Source organism: Castor canadensis, chromosome 4 (genome assembly GCF_047511655.1).
Source record: "Castor canadensis chromosome 4, mCasCan1.hap1v2, whole genome shotgun sequence".
Lineage (NCBI taxonomy): Eukaryota > Metazoa > Chordata > Mammalia > Rodentia > Castoridae > Castor > Castor canadensis.
Genome location: NC_133389.1, coordinates 10,611,118 through 10,630,181, shown reverse-complemented (window position 1 = coordinate 10,630,181; position 19,064 = coordinate 10,611,118).

Genomic DNA, 19,064 nt, shown 5'->3' with positions numbered 1-19,064 from the left:
TACTTAAATATTCTGACTTCCAAACATATTTCAATCTTTTATATTAGGTTCATTTTATTATCTTGTTTCTTCCATGATGTTTAATATTATTAAGCTGTAGGAAGGTAGACTATGCAAAGACACCAGCATATTCTTTAGCAGGTGTATGCCAGTATAGCTCTAGCCTTCATAAATGGCTTGTTCACTAATATTACAATAAATGCTATTTATTTACATTCTGTAAGCACCAGGAATTTGGAGGCCAATGAGTGGTGACTCTCCATATTTTGGATATAATTCTCGTTATACCATATTCTAACTAATTCTGAACCTTAGCTGAACAGACTCTTTATAATTTGAGCATTTGGGGGTGGAAAGAATTTGGCAAAGCTTCATAAAGCAGATCAAAGCATAAATGAGTTGAGAGGTGAGGGGAAGAAAAACTAGACAGACTTGAAATAAAACACATTTTTCTGAAGGAAAGTGTACATGAATTTGTATTTTAATATCATTTCCCTCAAGCTATCAATGGCATTTTCCTTTGAGCAAATAAGCTTAAGTTTAAACTAACTGTGCACTCAAAATCACCTGTAATCTTCCCCCAAAAGATGAAATCTTTTGATTATCCACATTCTAGTTATGCCCTCTCCATATCCTCAATATACTCTTGGAGAAGTCAACAAAATTTATCATGTTCGACTTGATTCTTTTTTGCTCTTTTGACAGACAAGTAAAGAGTTACAGTGTGGTGACTCATAAATTTTCAAAAGAAAGATGGGTGGTGGGACAAAAAGTGAGCAATGCACCACTGAAAAGCCGCTTTTGTTTTTGTTTCTTTTTCTTTCAGAGGCATGTTTCTTAGCTGCAGAAAATACATGGAGGATTTGAGGTTTCTATGATGTCCAGAGATTTTTCACCAGGGCAGGGACAGACAGGAGGCAAGTCTTGCAGGGAAGAAAGTCACTTGCACATCCATAGCAAACAATATAGGAGTCTAGCAGCATTCTTGTGGAAGGCTGTGGTAGTGGTTGAGCTCCCTGGCTCAGGATGCAGCATAGGAAAGGCAGGGAAGAGAAGAGAGTATAAATCATGATGCCCTATTGAGGACTCAGTGAAACAATTCCCCAAAGTGCTTCAGAAAGTACATTGCCAGGAATGAGGAACATTTATATTAGTTTTTTATTCTATCTTATAGAGTTAAGTTGTTTCTTCTTACTCCAGGTCTTAAAACTCAAGAGTGGATTTCTAACATATTTTTCTAAAAGTAACCACATTATAATTCTTCCACAGGTCTTTTAAAGGTTTAAACAGGATGATTAATTCAACCTCAGTGGATTACACATATATACTATGACTAGTTTTTACTATTTTTATTTACTTATTTCCTTTTTGGTGGCTCTAGGGTTTGAACTCAGGGCCTCATGCTTGCTAGGCAGGTGTTCTACCACTTGAGCCACTCTTCTAGCCCATAGCTGTAACTATTTCTATACATAAGTTGTTATTTTCCTTTTTTAAGTTTCCGGTTTCTGCAAGAATGATATTTTCTGCTTTTGTTTTCCTGACATCAGTTTTTTCCCCCTCAACACTTGCTAGAATACTTTGACCAACTAGGAATTGCTCATTAGTCAGTTTTCTACCACTATCAAAAAATACATTAGGAGATCCAAGATGGCAGTTAGGGTAGGGAATTAGAAATCCTAAACTCTGTAACTCCAGAAACCACCTTGAGACATCAGAGCTACACTTGGGTAATCTTCTAGACAAAATAATAACTGCCATCATATTAGGTGCACATAAAATTCAAAGACTGACCCTTAAATCAGCCTTTAATTGTACCTAATAGTCATGAAAATCCTGCAAGCACACCCAGCAAGTTGTGTCCAGCTCTATGAAAAAAGCCCCCCTACAGTTACTCTTTTTTCTTTTTCTCCCAACAAGTAGAGGCCAGAGCATCAATCAGGCTCAAACTCTGTGACATCCTGGACTCCTAGCCCACGGAAAGTCTCCTTAGGCCACACCACACTGAGAAAAGCAGCACCATTTCTCCCCACTGGCCAGCTCAAAAGCTGCTTGTGTCAATCTGCAGAACAAACAGGTAAGCATCACACACCACACACCCAGAAACAATCCCCTAACCACCCCCCAGAAGCAACCTGGTGCAGCCGCTGGACAGACTGAACCACCCCACCCAACAAAACTGAACAGCATAAACAGTGAACTCAGTGAACTGTAATCTAACTCCGACTGTGGAGGTGGCAGTAGAATGCTGAACCTGCTCTGCAGGGGTAGGGAAGGGACCAAACTCCAAGTGCTGAACTCTCAGTAAACAAACATGGGTCAAGCAACAAAGGCTGACAGCAGGGTTGGGGCAACAAGCCAACCTCCAGAAAAAGCAAACTAACACTGAGCAGAGGTTGGGAGAAGCACAAAGGCTGGGAGTGGAGGTGCGGCAACAGGCCAACCACCCAAGCAGGGCAAGCAGTGGATCCCAGACCTGATCTCATGAGACAGAGGGCAGTATTCAAAACTGAATTGCCTTACCTTGCTGGGGAAGGAGATGACCAAACAGAGTTTCAGCTGAAGGGTAACATAGCTGCTGCCTGGGGAAAATACCAAAAACTCTGACCATCTTGCACTAACTGGCAGACTTACCTCACCTCACAATTACAACTAACCCTGTGGACATAAGGACCAAATACTTCTCACAAGCCAGTTACCTGGTGAGACCACATCAGAGCTCCCACTTGTACAGCAATGCCAGGATTGTATGCCTAAGGAATAACTCCAGAACTTTTATCAAACAAACAGACCTATTAGTTGTTGCTATACCTGGTGTTTTGGTTTTTTATAATTCTGTATTAACTTTATCATCATTTTCTTATGCTTATTTTTACCCCCTCATTTTCCCTCCTTTTCCTGTGATACAACCCATTGTCTCCTTCCTAACTTCTCTTTCTGCACCTTCTCATCCACTCCATCCTCCTGTCTTCATCTAACCTTCCCAACCCCCCACCTGTCACCACATTACCCATCCCTCCAACACACTCACCCTTGACTAACCCAATGTACCAACTCTATGTAATCCTAGCCCCCTGCAGTCCTTGACACAAGCACCCTCCATTACAGCAACAGAAATATACCCAAACATGCACAAGGGCCACAAAACTCAACAACCCCCATACCTCCTCTCCCACCAACACATCTCTTTTACTATCCCTCCTTTTAGTGCTACCTTTACCAATTTCCCAAATTTCTATATCTAGTCTAATAGCCATTACTCCTGCAACTCCTACTGTTTAGAGATATTATCAACAAGGGTTTTTCTACATAATGTATAAACAACTCATCTGGCATTAAACCTGTGAATTTGCTATTGCTAAATGACACCTCCAGGCCAGGGACAGAAAGAGCACATCAACCTAGCTAACAATCAAAGTAAGTCACAGTACAAAAATGAAATCAAGAGAGATAAAACAGACAACTAAAACCAGCAATTAGCCTATGAATAATATATTGCACAGCACCAAGTATAGTGATGGGAAGAAGAAGAAAAGATAGAAAGCACTCACCTCAAAAAATATTCAATACAGGATTCAGTGGGAAATGAAGAAAATGGATACCCAGTTCCTGACCCCTAAAAAACAATGATAAATGTCACTAAGGAGCCCAGGGATGCCCACAAAAAAAAAACCTCAAAGAAGAAACCTTGCAGGAAATCACTGAGAAATCCATGGAGAAGTACTTACTAGACACAGATAGACAGAATTTCAAGACACCACAAGTAAAGAACTTGAGAAGACACAGAAAAACTAAGTAAACTCAAAGAGAACTTCAATAAACACCAAAGTTAAACAAAAGACTCTATAAAAAGACAGATATATGAAATAAAGAAGAAAACACAAAATATAAAAGACAAGTTGAACAAAGATATGGAAAATCTCAGAAAAAAGATTCAACATAAATCTTGGAACTAAAAGTCCCAATAGTAAAACAAAAAACACAGTGGAAGGCCACTCCAGCAGACTGGAACAAGTAGAAGACAGAATTACAAATAAAAAATAGAAATTAAATGAAAAGTCAGAGGAAATCTTAGCTAAACAACTCAAGAGCCCTAAAAGGAATATGTAAAAAATCAACTACTAAGTCACAATAAAAAAGATGAGAATCATGGGCATTGAGGAAAGTAAAGAGGTGCAAGCCAAAGGAATACATGATATATTCAATAAAATAATAACAGAAAATTTCCCAAATCTTGAGAAAGTTTTGCCTATTCATGTACAGGAAACCATCAGGGCACCAAAAAGACTTGACCAAAATAGAACCTCCCCATGGCATATTATCATCAAAACAACAAGCACAAAGAACAGAGAAAGAATATTAAAGGCCATAAGGAAGAAAAAAATAATGTATAAAGGTAAATCTATCAAATTAACAGCAGATTTCTCAACAGAAGCAAGAAGGGCATGGAGTGAGGTATTTCAGGCATTGAATGAAAATAATTTTAGCACTAGAAGACTATACCCAGCAAAACTATCATTCAAAATTGATGGAGCAATAAAAATCTTCCACAATAAACATAAAGTAAAATAATATATGACCAGCAATCCACCACTACAGAAGACTCTACAAGGAATTCTGTACCCAGAAGATGAAAACAAACAAAACCATAAGAGGACAAGAAGTATGAAACCACAGAAAAAGAAAAAAACAAGTGATCAGAGAGTAGCAGTGATTTGACTGCACACAATCAAATCCTTCATTAACAAAAACAAAAAAAAAAAATAAAATGGCAAGAATCACCATATGCCTATCAATATTAACACTGAATGTCAATGGAATCAATTCCCCCATCAAAAGACACCATTTGGAAAACTGCATTAAAAAGGAAGATGTGACAATCTGTTGTTTAAAATAGACACATCTTATTGGCTTAGGTTGAAAAGCTGGGAGAATGTTTGCCAAGACAATGGCTCCCTGAAAGAGACAGGAGTAGCAATAATTATATCAGTCAAAGTAGACTTCAAACTTACATTGGTCAAATGAGATAAAGAAAGACATTTCATACTAATAAAATGGTCAGAGCATCAAATGGAAATAACAATTATCAACCTATATACACCTTATGTCAGTGCACCTAATTTCATCAAAAAACACTAAAGGACTTAAAAGAATCTGCAGACTCCAACACAGTAGTAGTGGGAGACTTTAATACCCATCTATCACCAAGATTTAGGTCATTGAAACAAAAAATAAACAAAGAAATCCTAGAACTAAAGGACACCGTAGATCAAATGAACCTAACTGATGTCTACAGAATATTTCATCCAACATCAACACAATATACATTATATTCAACAGCTCATGGAACTTTCTCAAAAATAGATCATATCTTAGGACACAAAGGAAGCCCAGCAAATATAAGAAAATAAAAATAACTTCCTGCATTCTATCTGATTGCAATGCATTAAAAATAAAACATCAGCAGAAAATATGTAAATAATTGGAGTCTGAATAACACATTGCTCAATGATCAGTGAATCATGAAAGAAATGAGAGGAAATCTAAAGGATTCTAGAAGTTAATGAAAATGAAAACACAACTACCAGAATATATGGGACACAGCAAAGGCAGTCCTAAAAGGAAAGTTCATAGTCATGAGTGCATATATTAAGAGAACAGAAAGATCTCAAATAACCGACCTAATGCTAAATCTCAAACTCATAAAAAAATAAAAACAAGCTAAACCCCAAATGAGTAAGTGAGAAATCATAAAAATAAGGGCTGAAATTAATGAAATAGAGAAAAAAATACAAAGAATCAACAAAATATGACCAAGCCAGCTTCACACCAAGGGATGCAGGGATGGTTCTACATATGCAAATCAATAAAAGTAATAAAACACATTAATAGGAGCAAAGACAAAACCACTTGATCATCTCAACAGATGCAGAAAAAGCCTTTGATAAGATTGAGCACTGTTTCATGATAAAAGCTTTAAGAAAACTAAGAATAGAAGGAATTTACCTCAACCTTATAAAGGTTATGTATGATAAACCTAAAGCCACCATCATACTTAATGGGGAAAATTTGAAATCATTTCCTCTGTAGTCAGCAACAAGACAAGGATGCCCACTCTCACTACTCCTATTCAATATAATCCTGGAATTCCTAAACAGAAGAATAAGGCAAGAGAAAGAAATAAAAGGAATATGAATAGTGAAGAAAGTCAAAATGTCCCTATTTGCAGACATGATGCTATATCTCAAAGACCCAAAAAACTCCACCCAAAATATTCCTAGACACCATACAGAGCTTTATCAGTGTAGCTGAATACATAATCAACTTACAAAAATCAGTAGCCTTTCTATATACCAACAATGATAACATTGAGAAAGAATATAGGAAAACATGTCCATTTATAATAGCCTCAAGAAAATACTTAAAAATAAACTTAACAAAGGATGCAAATGACCTCTACAAGGAGAACTACAAACCACTGAAGAAAAAGATTGAAGAAGACTACAGAAGTTGGAAAGATCTCCCATGCTCACAGATTGGCAGAATCAACATAGTAAACATGGCTATACCCCCAAAAGCAATCTACATGTTCAATACAATTATCATCAAAATTCCAATAACATTCATAACAGAGATTGAAAAATCTACCCTAAAGTTTATTTGGAAAGATAAAAGACTACTAATAGCCAAGGCAATACTGAGCAAAAAGAGTAATGCTGGAGAAATCACAATACTCAACTTCAAACTATACTGCAGAGCCACAGCAATGAAAACAACATGGTACTGACATAAAAAACAGACCAGTGGAATAGAATAGAGGACCCAGATATGAATTCAACACAGCTATGCACATCTTATTTTTTACAAAGTCTCCAAAAACATATGATGTACAAATACAGCCTCTTCAACAAATGTTGCTGGGGAAAGTGGTTTTCTGCCTGCAGAGAACTGAAATTATATCCATGCCTATAATGCTGTACAGCATTATATCAATTCAAAGTGAATTAAGTTCCTCAATATGAGATCAGAAACCATGCCACTAGTACAGGAAAGAGCAGGGAATACTCTGGAAGCAATAGGTATAGGCAAGGACTTCCTCAGTAGAACACCAGTCTAGCAACTAAAAGAAAGGATGGACGAATGGGACTACCTGAAATTAAAAAGATTCTGAACAACAAAGAAATGGTTTCTGAACTGAAGAGACCACCCACAGGTGGAAGAAAATATTTGTTAGTGATACATCAGACAAAGGACTGATAATCAGAATATAAAGGGAACTCAAAAAACTAAACTCCCCCAAAACCAATGAACTAATAAAGAAGTGGGCAACTGAACTGAACAGAACTTTTTCAAAAGAAGAAGTCAAAATGGCCAGAAAAGACATGAGAAAGTGTTCATCATCCCTGGCCATATGGGAAACATAAATTAAAACCACCCCAAGATTCCACCTCGCCTCTGTTAAAATGGCTATCATCAAGAATATCACCTCCAACAAACAGTGGGGAAGGTGTGGGGAAAAGAAACATTCATACACTGCTGGTGGGAATGTAAACTAGTACAACCACTTTGGAAAACAATATGGAGGCTCCCTAGAAAACTAAACATATATCCGCCATATCATCCAGCAACACCACTCCCAGGGATATACCCAAAGGAATGCAACTCAGGTTATTACAAAAGCACCTGCACACCCATGTTTATCGCAGCTCTATTCACAATAGCCAAGTTATAAAAACAGCCAAGATGCTCCACTGCCAAGGAATGGATTAACAAAATATGGTATTTATGCACAATGGAATTTTATTCAGCCACAAAGAAGAATGAAATTTTGTCATTCACAAGTAAATGGATGGAACCAGAGATCATCATCTTAAGTGAAGTTAGTCAGGCTCAGAAGGTCAACAATCTCATGTTCTCCCTCATATGCAGATTATAGACCTAAAACAAATGCAGTAATATTACTAGACATGGGTCACACACTAAGGGGAGAACATGCATGGGAGGAATAGGGAAAAATAAGGAAACCTAACACTTGAGTGTGGCTGATGTGCTCACTGTAGAGAATAATATAGTAATCTTAAACTGGCAGAGGCCCCTATGGGAAGAGGAGTAGGAAGTAGTGAAGAGGTCTGGTAGAGATGAACCAACACAGGTTGCAATACACATGTGAATGGAAGCAGTGATAAGAATCTCTCTGTAAGCTACCTTTCTCAAACTAGCAAAATGCTATGTCTTTCTTACTATCACTTGTGTTTTCTCTTCAACAAAATTGGAGAAGAGGGCAGAACAGGTTCTGCCTTGAAGGGAGTCGGGGTAGGTAGCCTAAACAATGTATACACATGCAAATAAATGTCAAAATGATAAAATAATAAAAAAAAGAATTACATTAAACAATTACCTTATAAAAACAAATAATCTGTTTGTTTTGGCCCAGGCATTGGAGGTTCCAGTTTCAAAACTGAGTGGTCCACTTTGGGCCTCTGATGAGGGCAGTACATCATGGTGAGCATCATTGAAGAATAAACCCCTCACCTCATAAACCTGGAGGCCCAGACTGAGGATAGGCAGGCTCCAAATTTCCCCTGTTGCCCTGTCCAATGACCTAAGACCTCCCATAAGCCTCCACCCCTCAAAGTCCACAGCCCCACCCAATAGTGCCACTCTGGTTACCAACCATCAAAACATGGACCTGTGGGAGACATTCAGGATCCTAAAAACAGTAAATTGTCATTATTAACTTCTGTACTGTCATATAGTCATGTTCTTCCTCTACATCATTGATGCCACTTTCTAAAATCTCCCCCTCTATTCTTTTCATATCTTCCTCCATTATGTATCTTTATTTATTTTAAAGTATCTCTTAATCTTTTTAAAATTTTATTTGTGAATTAGCATACATTAAAAATATGAGGGAATTTCATTATGATAATTCCATACATGCATGCAGTTTTACTTTGAACATGTTCACCCCTCCATTATTTTTTCATTTCCTCCCTTCCTTTTACAGTTTGTGGTGGGTTTCATTATGCTGTCTTCATAGATATATATGAATCTGATCTAAAGAATGTATCATATAGTATTTATGGAAATTTTTCCTTTATTCAGAATTTGTGGCTGTACTAATTCAAGAGTTTTAACATCCCATCCTGAAAAATGCATCTTATCCCAGACTTCAAACTCAAATTCACAAATGCTTAATTTTGAGAGGATTTCCTATGATATCTTAATAAAAGACTGAAAATAGAGATGAGGTAAAATTCAAAACATGTTATTTCTTTTTTATTGTTGTGCTTGGTGGGGATATATTGTAGCATTTACAAAGGTTCTTACAATGTATCAAATATATCATACTTGAATTCACCCCCTCCATACCTGTCTCTCATTCCCTCCTCCTCTGATTCCTGGAACAGTTTCATAGGTATCATTTTTGCATTTACATATATTTCATACATTTGTATACATTATTTGCTCACTATTCATCTTCCTATCACTTTCCTGGCCATCTCCTCATTTCCAACAGTGCCACCCCCTTCTTGCCCCACCGTGGGAGAAACTGTTTCACCCTCCTGTTCTCTGATTTTGTAGAAGAAAAAACATGAAAAATAAAAATATAAACATGGAATTTTTACCAGCTTGAGATAAAGACAGCTACACAGGGAGTTTCCTTATGTTGTTTCCAAGTATATATGTATTATAACCCCAATTGGTTCATCTCTACCAATCTTCTTCACTCCTCCTTAGTCTACTTCCCATAGTGGCCCCAGCCAGTTTAGGATTTCTATATTAATTCCTGTACCATAAGCACATCAGCCACATTCAAGTTTTTTGTTTCCTTCCCTTGCCCTATCCCTCCTGTGCACAGCATCTCCTTAGTGTGATCTCTGACCCACAGTATTGCTGCATTTGTTTTAGGCCTATAATCTGCAATATGAGGGAGAAAATGCAACTTTTGGCCTTTTGAGCCATTTATCTGTGAAGGGCACAATTTCATTTTTCTTTGTGGCTGAGTAAAACTCCATTGTGTATAGATACCACATTTTCTTAATCCATTCATCAGTAGTGGGGAGTCTTGGCTGTTTCCAAGACTTAGCTGTTGTGAATAGTGCTGCAATATACATGGGTATGCAGGTGCCTTTGGAGTAACCTCACTCACATTCCTATGGGTATATATCTAGAAGTGGTATTGCTGGATCATATGGCAAATCTACTTTTAGTTTTTTAAGGAGCCTCCATATTGTTTTCCATAGTGGTTGTACTAGCTTGCATTCCCACCAGCAATGCCTGAGGGCTCCTTTTTCCCTGCATCCCTTCCAAAATTTGTTGTTCATGATGTTAATGGCTACTCTAACAGGAGTGAGGTGGAATCTTGGTATGGTTTTGATTTGCATTTCCTTTATGTCCAAATGGTGAGCATTTTTTCATGTGTTTTTTGGCCATTTGGACTTCTTCCTTATAAAAGGCTCTGTTTGGTTAATTTGCCCATTTCTTCACTTGGTCATTGATTTTTTTTAAATTTATTTTTGAGCTCCCTGTATATTTTTGATTATCAGTCCCTTGTCATATGTATAGCCAGCAGATTTTCTCTCATTTTGTGGGTGGTCTTCTCAATTTAGAGATGATTTCTTTTGTTCTACAGAAGCTTTTTAATATCATGTAGTCCCATTTGTCAAACTTTTCTACAAAAGTGACTGAGCCGCTTGAACTCTACTAAGGAAGTCCTTGCCTTTGCCTACTGCTTCCCTTGTATTCCTTTCTTTTTGCTATGCTAGCTTCAAGGTGTCAGGTCTGATATTAAGGTCCTTAACCCACTTTGAGTTGATACTTGTACAGAGTGACAAATATTTATCTACTTTTAGTTTTCTGCAGGCAGATATCCAGTTTTCCTAGCAACATTTTTTGAAGAGGCTGTCTTTTCTCCATCATATATTTTGGTGCCTTTGTCAAAAATTTGGTGAGCATAGCTGTGTGGATTCATATCTGGGTCATCTATTCTATTCTACTGATCTTCATACCTGTTTTTTTTTTTTTTTTTTTTTTTTTTTGCCGGTACCATGGTTTTTATATTGCTGTGGATCTGTAGTATAGTTTGAAGTTGGATATTATGACAACTCCTGCATTGCTCTTTTTGCTGAGTATTGCCTTGGCTATTCAAGGTCTTTTGTGTTTCCACATGAGCTTTAGAATTTTTCAATCTCTGTGATGAATGTCATTGGGATGTCAATGGGAGTTGCATAGAACATGTAGATTGCTTTTGGTAGTATAGCCATTTTTACTATGTTGATTCTGCCAATCCATGAGCAAGGGAGATTTTTCCACCTTCTGTAGTGTCCAACTGGGTCATTCACATCCTTTTTTAAGTTTATTTGTAGGTATTTGATGTTTTTCAGGCTATTGCAAATGGAATTGTTTTTCAATATTATTTCTCAATCTGTTCATTGTTGGTGTACAGAAAGGCTACTGATTGTCATTAGTTGATTTTGTATCCTGCTACTTTAATGAGTCTTCATGGTGTCTAGGAGTTTTGGGGTGGAGTTTTTCATGTCTTTAAGGTATAAGATCATGTCTGTGGGGAGCGGATTAAAGCCTATGAGAACTGGACACAAGCAAGGCAAGATGCAGTTAACTGCCTTTACCTGTTGACCAAGATAGGCACAGTCCTTGGCCATGAAACAGGGAAAGGCAGAAGAGCTGCATCTCCTAAATTGTGTTCAGAAAAGCAGGAACTCAGGTTTTTCCTGTTACAATGTCACACCCTCCTCATGGCTCCACCTTGTTTGCTGCTAAAAGACCCCTGAAGGAGGAAAAGGGGCTTTTGGCTTTTTGCCTTCTGTGGCTTTACTTTGGGCTTTTTGGTGTGGGAAGCTTTTGGAAGGGAAAAGAATTATTGAAGGGAAAAATTGTTGAAGGGAAAATGCTAAAGAGGGGTTGACAGAAAGTCTGCACTGAGAACTTTAACACAGGCTTCAGAAAGCAAAGCTGAGAAAGAACTTCATACATAGCTCTTAGGAAAACTAAGGCTAAGGAAAAGCCAAGGAGAACCAGGGACAGTGCACAGTGCAAGTCTAAGACCAAGACCTTAAGAGTTATGCAGATGCAGGTTGTAGGCTGGGCTGTTTGCAAGTTTGAGCACTGAGGCTTTGAGAGCTAAAGAGAGATGGGCAGTGAAAGCCTGGGGGCAAAAGTCTTTAAGAGCAATTAAGCTTAAAGACAAGCTAAGAGTAAACATGGGACAGTGCGAGCCTAAGGAAAGAGATTTTAAGCAAGGTTTTAAAGAACTGCAAGAAGCAAGGCCTGAAACAATCAAGATAAAGAAAAAGAAGCAATGAGGGTTGTGCATCTCCAGCCAAGTGTACAACACACCTGACCTCAAATTTCTTTCTTTCTGTCTGTCCTATATCTTTTCTAAAATCTCCAGTCACCTCCAGTTAAGCCCAGTTAGGTCCAGTAATAACCAAGGAGCAAGAAAGAAAACCTCGCTCCAGCAAGAGAGGGAGCACTAGAAACAGTGCCCCTTTTACATATCATCTCCAAATAGGGATAATTTCACTACTTGTTTACTTATTTGTGTTCCTTTTATTTCTTCTTCCTGCCTTATTGCCTTGGGTAGGAATTGCAAGACCACATGGAATAGGAGTGGACAGAGTGGGCACCCTTGTGTCATTCCTGACTTTTGTGGCAATGGTTTCAGTTTTCCCCATTAAGTATGATGTTGGCTTTAGGTTTATCATATTATGTTAAGGTACAGTCCTTCTATTCCTAGTTTCATCAGAGCTTTTAACATGAAATGGCATTGAGTTTTATTGAGGCTTTTTCTGTTTCTATTCAGATGATCAGGTGGTTTTTGTCTTTGCTTTTGTTAATGTGCTGTATTACCTTTAAATGATACATTGTATACATATTTAATGCATATTGTATTAATGTATTTTACATATATTTAATGACATATTTGTATATGTTGAACCATCCCTGCATCCCCAGGATGAAACCAATTTGGTCATGGTGATCATTCTGATATTTTGGTGGATTTGGTTTGCCATGATTTTATTGAGGATTTTGTGTCAATGTTCATTAAGGAGATTGACCTGTTTTTTTGTTTTTTGGATGTGTCCTTGTCTGGTTTTGGGACAGGTGTAATATTGGCTTAATAAAATGAGTTAGGCAGTGTTCATTCCCTTTCTATTTCATGGAAAAGTTTAAGGAAAGTTGGTATTAGTTCTTCTTTAAAGATCTGGTAGAATTCAGCAGAGAATCCATTAGGTCCTGGTCTTTTCTTTTTTGGGACTCTATTGCTACTTCAATTTCATTACATGTTATAGATCTGTTTATGTGATTTATATCTTCTTGATTCACCTTTGAATGGTTATATTTATCTAGAAATTTGTCCATTTCTTTTAGATTTTCCAATTTGTTTGAATGTAGGTTCTCAAAGTAGTCCCCAATGGTTCCCTGGAATTACTTAGGGTTTCTTTTTCTTTCCTCTTTTTTGTTTCCAATTTTACTAATTTGGGTCTTTTCCCTCTTCATTTTAGTCAGATTTGCCAGGGGTTTGTCAATCTTGTTCAGTTTTTCAAAGAACCAACCTTTTGTTTCCTTGAGTTTTTGTATTTTTGTTGTTGTTCTATTACATTGATTTCAGTCCTTAATTTATTATTTCTCTCCTACTTGTTTTGGGTTTAGCTTATTCATGTTTTTCCAGAAGCTTGAGATGCAATATTAGGTCATTTTTTGACATATTTCTGTGTTTTTAATATATGCACTCATGGCTAAAAGCTTTTCTCTTAGGACTATCTGTCTGTGTTCCATAGGTTCTGATACGTTGCATTTTCATTTTCATTAAATTCCAGGAACTTTTTGATTTCCCCCTTATTTCTTTTGTGGCCTACTGATCATTTCACAATGTGTTGTTCAACCTTCAATTGTTTGCTTATTTGCTCTTGCTGCTTTTGTTGTTGAGTTCTAGTTTTATTGCATCATGATCAGATAGTATGCAGGAGATTATTTCAGTTTTCTTATATTTGTTGTGACCTGCTTTGTGCTCTAAGATATGGTCTATTTTGAAGAAAGTTCTATGTGCTGTTGAGAAGAATGTATATTATGCTGCTGCAGGGAACATTAGTTAAGTCCATTTCATTTATGGTGTCATTTAGTTCTAGGATTTCTTTCTTGTTTTTTTTGTCTGGATGACCTTTCTATTGGTAATAGAAAGGGGTATTAACGTCTCCCACCACCACTGTGTTGGTGTCTGTATGTGATTTTAAGTCTTTTAATATATGTTTGATGAAGTTGGGTACACTGACATTGGGTACATATGGGTTGGTAGTTGTTATTTCCTTTTGATGTATTGCCCTTTTATTAGTATGAAGTGACCTTTGTCTCTTTTGACTAATGTAAGTTTGAAGTCCAGTTTTTTTGATATAGATGTTGCTACTCCTGCCTGATTTCTGGGGCAATTTGCTTGGTAAATCTTCTTCCAGCCTTTTATCCTAAGCCAGTATTTCTATCAATGAGATGGGTCTCTTATAAATAACATATTGTCAGACATTCATTTTTAATCCAGTTTGCCAAATCATGTGTTTTTATAGGGAAGTTGAGTCCATTGACATTCAGTGTTAATATTGGTAGATATGTGGTGATTCCTGACATTTAGTTGTTTTTGTTGTTTAAGGATTCAAGTGTGTGCAGCCAAATGAATGCTACTCTCTGAATACTTGTCAGTTCTTCTCCCGAGGTTTAATACTTCCCACACTTTGTGGTTTGTTTTGTTTTCATGTTCTGTATGTAGAATTCCTTGCAGAATCTTCTGTAGTGGTGGCTTGGTGGTCATATATTGTTTCAGTTTCTGTTTATTGTGGAAGACTTTTATTCTTCCATTACTTTTGAATAATAGTTTTGCTGGATAGAGTATTCTAGGGCTGAAATTATTTTCTTTCAGTGCTTGAAATACCTCACTCCATGCTCTTCTTGCTTTTAAGGTTCTGTTGGTAAATCTGCTGTTAATTTGATGGGTTTACATTTATATGTTATTTGCATTTTCTCTCTTACCGTCTTCAATATTCTTTCTCTGTTATCAGTGCTAGTTGTTTTTATGATATTATCCAGCAGAGAGGTTCTATTTTGTTCAACACTGTTTGATGTCCTGGAAGTTTTCTGTACCTGAATGGGCAACTTCTTCTTGAGATTTGGGAAACCTTTGTTGTACATATTACATATCCCTTTAGCATGCACCTCTTTTCCTATATTCTCAGGTTTGATACCCAATAATCTCAGGTTTGGTCTTTTGATGGAGTTGCTGAGTTCTTGCATGTTCCTTTTGTAACTCTTGAATCTTTTGTCTAAATGCTCTGGTTTTTCTTTAGCATTTTTTTTGACCCTGAGATTCTGTATTCTACTTGTTCTAGTCTGCTGGAGTGGTCTCTCACTTTATTTTTTATTTGATTTAAGAAACTTTTTATTTCCAAGATTTCTGTTTCTTTTTTCTAAGGTTTTCCATATCTTTGTTCAACTCCTCTTTCATATCTTGTGCTGTCTTTATTTCATACTTCTCTTTTGGAGTTTGTTGAAATCCTGTCTGAATTCATTTAGTTTTTCTTTGTCTTCTCAAGTGTTTTATTTGTGGTCTTGATATTGCTTGACTTCATCTTCTACATTCTATTTAACCATCTCTTATAGCTTCTCCATGAGTATCTCCATGAACTCATCCATGATTTCCTCTTTGAGAGATATTTTGTGGACATAATTGAGCTCATTGGTGAAATTTATCATTGTTCTGTTGGGGATCAAGCACTGGGTATTCATTTTCTTCATTTTACACTAAATCCTCGACTGAATTTTTCTTTTGAGGGGTGCAATTTCCTTGCCTTTTTCTTCTCATTCCTATAATTCATGTTGTGCTCCTATGTTGTTGATTGGCTACTTGTTGGTTTTAATCTCCTGTTTACTTTCCCTTCATTTAATTGTTATGTTTTGACCAGTTTAGTTAGCTATGTTGATATGCTAATTCTGTCCCTGGCTTGGAAGTGTAAAATAGCAATAATAAATCCATAAGTTCAATGCCAGACCAGTTGTTTAGATATTATATAGAGAACCCCTTGGTGATGGTACCTATAAATGGTGGGAATTGGGGCTGGGGTAATTGTTGTTTGGATGAGGATAGATAATTTGAAAAGGTGGCACCAGAAGGAAGGGCATAAAAGGGGGGATGTGGTGAGAGGGGTAGAGATGTGGGGGCTATACTGTTTTCAGACCCTTGTGTGTGTTAGGGTATAGTTCAGTTTTTGTAGTGGAGGATGCTTGTGTCAGGGATTGCAGAGGGATGGGGGTCTGTATGGTTGGTACATTGGGTTAATCAGTGGGGTGCAAGTGTAACATAAGAGTGTAAGTAAGTGTGGAGGAGGGATGGCTAGTAGGATGACAGGTAGGGGAAGGTGAGGCAAAGGAGGTGAAATCAGAAGAGGAGTGTGTTTAAAGGGAGCAGAAAAAATATTTGGTGGAGAGAACAATGGATTGTAGCACAAGAAATGTAGAGAAAGTGAAAGAAATAAGAATTTTACTATAAGAAAATACTTGTAGTAAAATTTAAAATACCAAATAAAAAAAGGGGAAACCTAAGAAAAAGGAAAAAAATAAAAACAAGAATAACAACAAAAAGTATGATCAGTTTGGACTTATTCCTTTGGCATCCAATCCAGGTATTGGTGCTTATGGCTGGAGTTTTCTCAGTGTCCCTGTCTCTTCTCAAGTTTGGTATTCTGGGCTGTGTGGGGAAGGGTTACTGCTCTTCTTGTTGGACAGCATCAGGGAGAGTCATGTGGGATTTTTAGTCCTGTTTTCCTTGGTCTGATGGGCCTTCTGTTACAAGCAGGAACTCTGCAGTGATCTTACCACATGGCTGGTTTGTGAGATGTAGTTGGTTCCTTCTGTCCATAGGGCAGATTGCAGTTGGGGTCTGTGATAGCTCACTACCAGTTTGTGCAAGGTGGTCAGATCTGTTGTTTTTTTTTGCCAGGTGGCAGCTGAGTCACTCCATAGCTACAACTCTGGCTGGTCAGCTCCTCTCTCAACAAGGTGGAGTAATTCAGTTTTGTGCACCACCCACAGTCCCAGGAGATTATCTTCATGATCTGCCATATGCCCCTGCTCTGGGAGGTTGGCTTGTTGTCCCACCTCCACTTTCTGCCTTTGTTCCTCATCCTGCCCCACTCACAGAATTCAGCTCCTCTCCCCACTACTGTTGGTTCAGCATTCCACCCTGTCCCTAGTGTCAATGGTAGATTACAATTCACTGCCTGTGTTTTTCAGTTTCATTGGAGGCAGGTGCAGTCTCTCCACAAGCTGGACTGGATTACGTTTCCAGGGAGGGGAGAGCATTGGTGTGCAGTGCTCATCAGTTGAGTTTGCAGATTTACTCAAGCAGCTTTGAAACTGGGCTGGTGGAGAGAAATGGTGGGTAGATTTTCTCAAGATAGAGGCTCTCTGGGACTGGGTTCAGCCTAGCAAGTTGTCCGTAGGCTTTTCCTATGGTAGGGGTCCAGTACATCACTGGGTTCGGTTCTGTTTGATGCTCTGTCTTTGCAAAACAAAACAAAAAGGTAAGAAATAGCCAGAGGTTTTTTCCAAGGCAGACATGCCCTAGTGGCTGTGCTGCCCAGGTTTTCCCAGCTGTGAGGTGCAACTAAAAGCTGTTTTAAGATTCAGTCCTTGAGTTTTATGTGCTGGTGATTATTTAGCTGGCTAAAAAGAATCGGAATTACCCAAATGTAACTATCATTTCTCAAAGTAGTTTTTGAAATCATGGAGCTCAGGAATGTTGATTCCCTCTCCTGTCTGCCACCTTTTTTTTCTGCAAATCATGCTTCCCTCTTTTTTATTTTATTTATTTTTTGTTCATTTATTCACATGTGCATACACCGTTTGTGTCATTTCTCCACCCTACCCCCCTCCCTCACCCTTGCCCCCCTCCTCCTGTCTGCCATCTTGATTCCTCCTATCAAAACATGTTATTTCAATTCTGAAATCTTACATACTTTTATTAGACCCATTGGTCAAGAATTTCCTGAGGAATAGATAGAAGTTAGTGGAGTGCTCATTTGTTATGCATCTAAGCAGCAGAGGTCATTGTTTTATGTACCTATTGATATAGAAATCTTGCAAGGATAATATTGACTTTTTATTTGCATATCAAATGAATATTTGATTGAACACTTAACACACATTTAACTTGAATTTTAGAAGTTTACTATGTGTTAATGGCAGTTAAATTCAAAGTCCTCCTCCCTCATTAACCACAAATGATTGTGCTATGTCTAACCAAAAATGTTTTGCAATGTCACACCTGATATTGCACAGTATCTTTGATACAGTATTGTTCTAAGCAATTATTATTTGAACTATTTTAATAGCCTTCATTTCCAGTACTTTTAAATGTTTTACTGCATATAAAATATTTTAATTATTTTTCAAAGTTAATTACATCTTCTTTCTCATTCTGTTAGATCAACTGTACCAAAGTTATCCTATTTTTCTTTCTTTTGTCTTAACTGCTTATCTGTTAATAGGTATTATAAAATATAAACTTAAATGGTTTCATACATAAGTATGAAAGCTAATACATAGAAACCTCATAGCTTTGTAACTTGTTTTAACCAGAATATTTGCAATGATTTTGATGTAGGAAGATATAATCAATTCTTTTCTGTTAGTTATTTATTGTTTTTTGGGGGGGGCATTAGAGGTGTTTGAACTTAGAACCTTGTGCTTTACTATTTAAGCCATGACCCTGGCCCATTTCTGCTTTAGTTATTTTTCAGACAGCCTCTCAAATTTGTGCACAGAGTCATACTCAGACTGCAATCCTACTACCTACACCTCCCACCGAACTCTGATTACAAACATGTAGAACCACACTTGGATTTTTTGTTGAAATAGTGACTCACTAATTTTTTGCCTGGGCTGGCCTTACACTGTGATCCTCCCAATCTCTGCCTCCTGAGTAGCTGGTATTACAGATATGGGTCACTGCACCTACCTGAGAACCCGCACTTTATTGGTGGAAATACAAAGTTCTATAG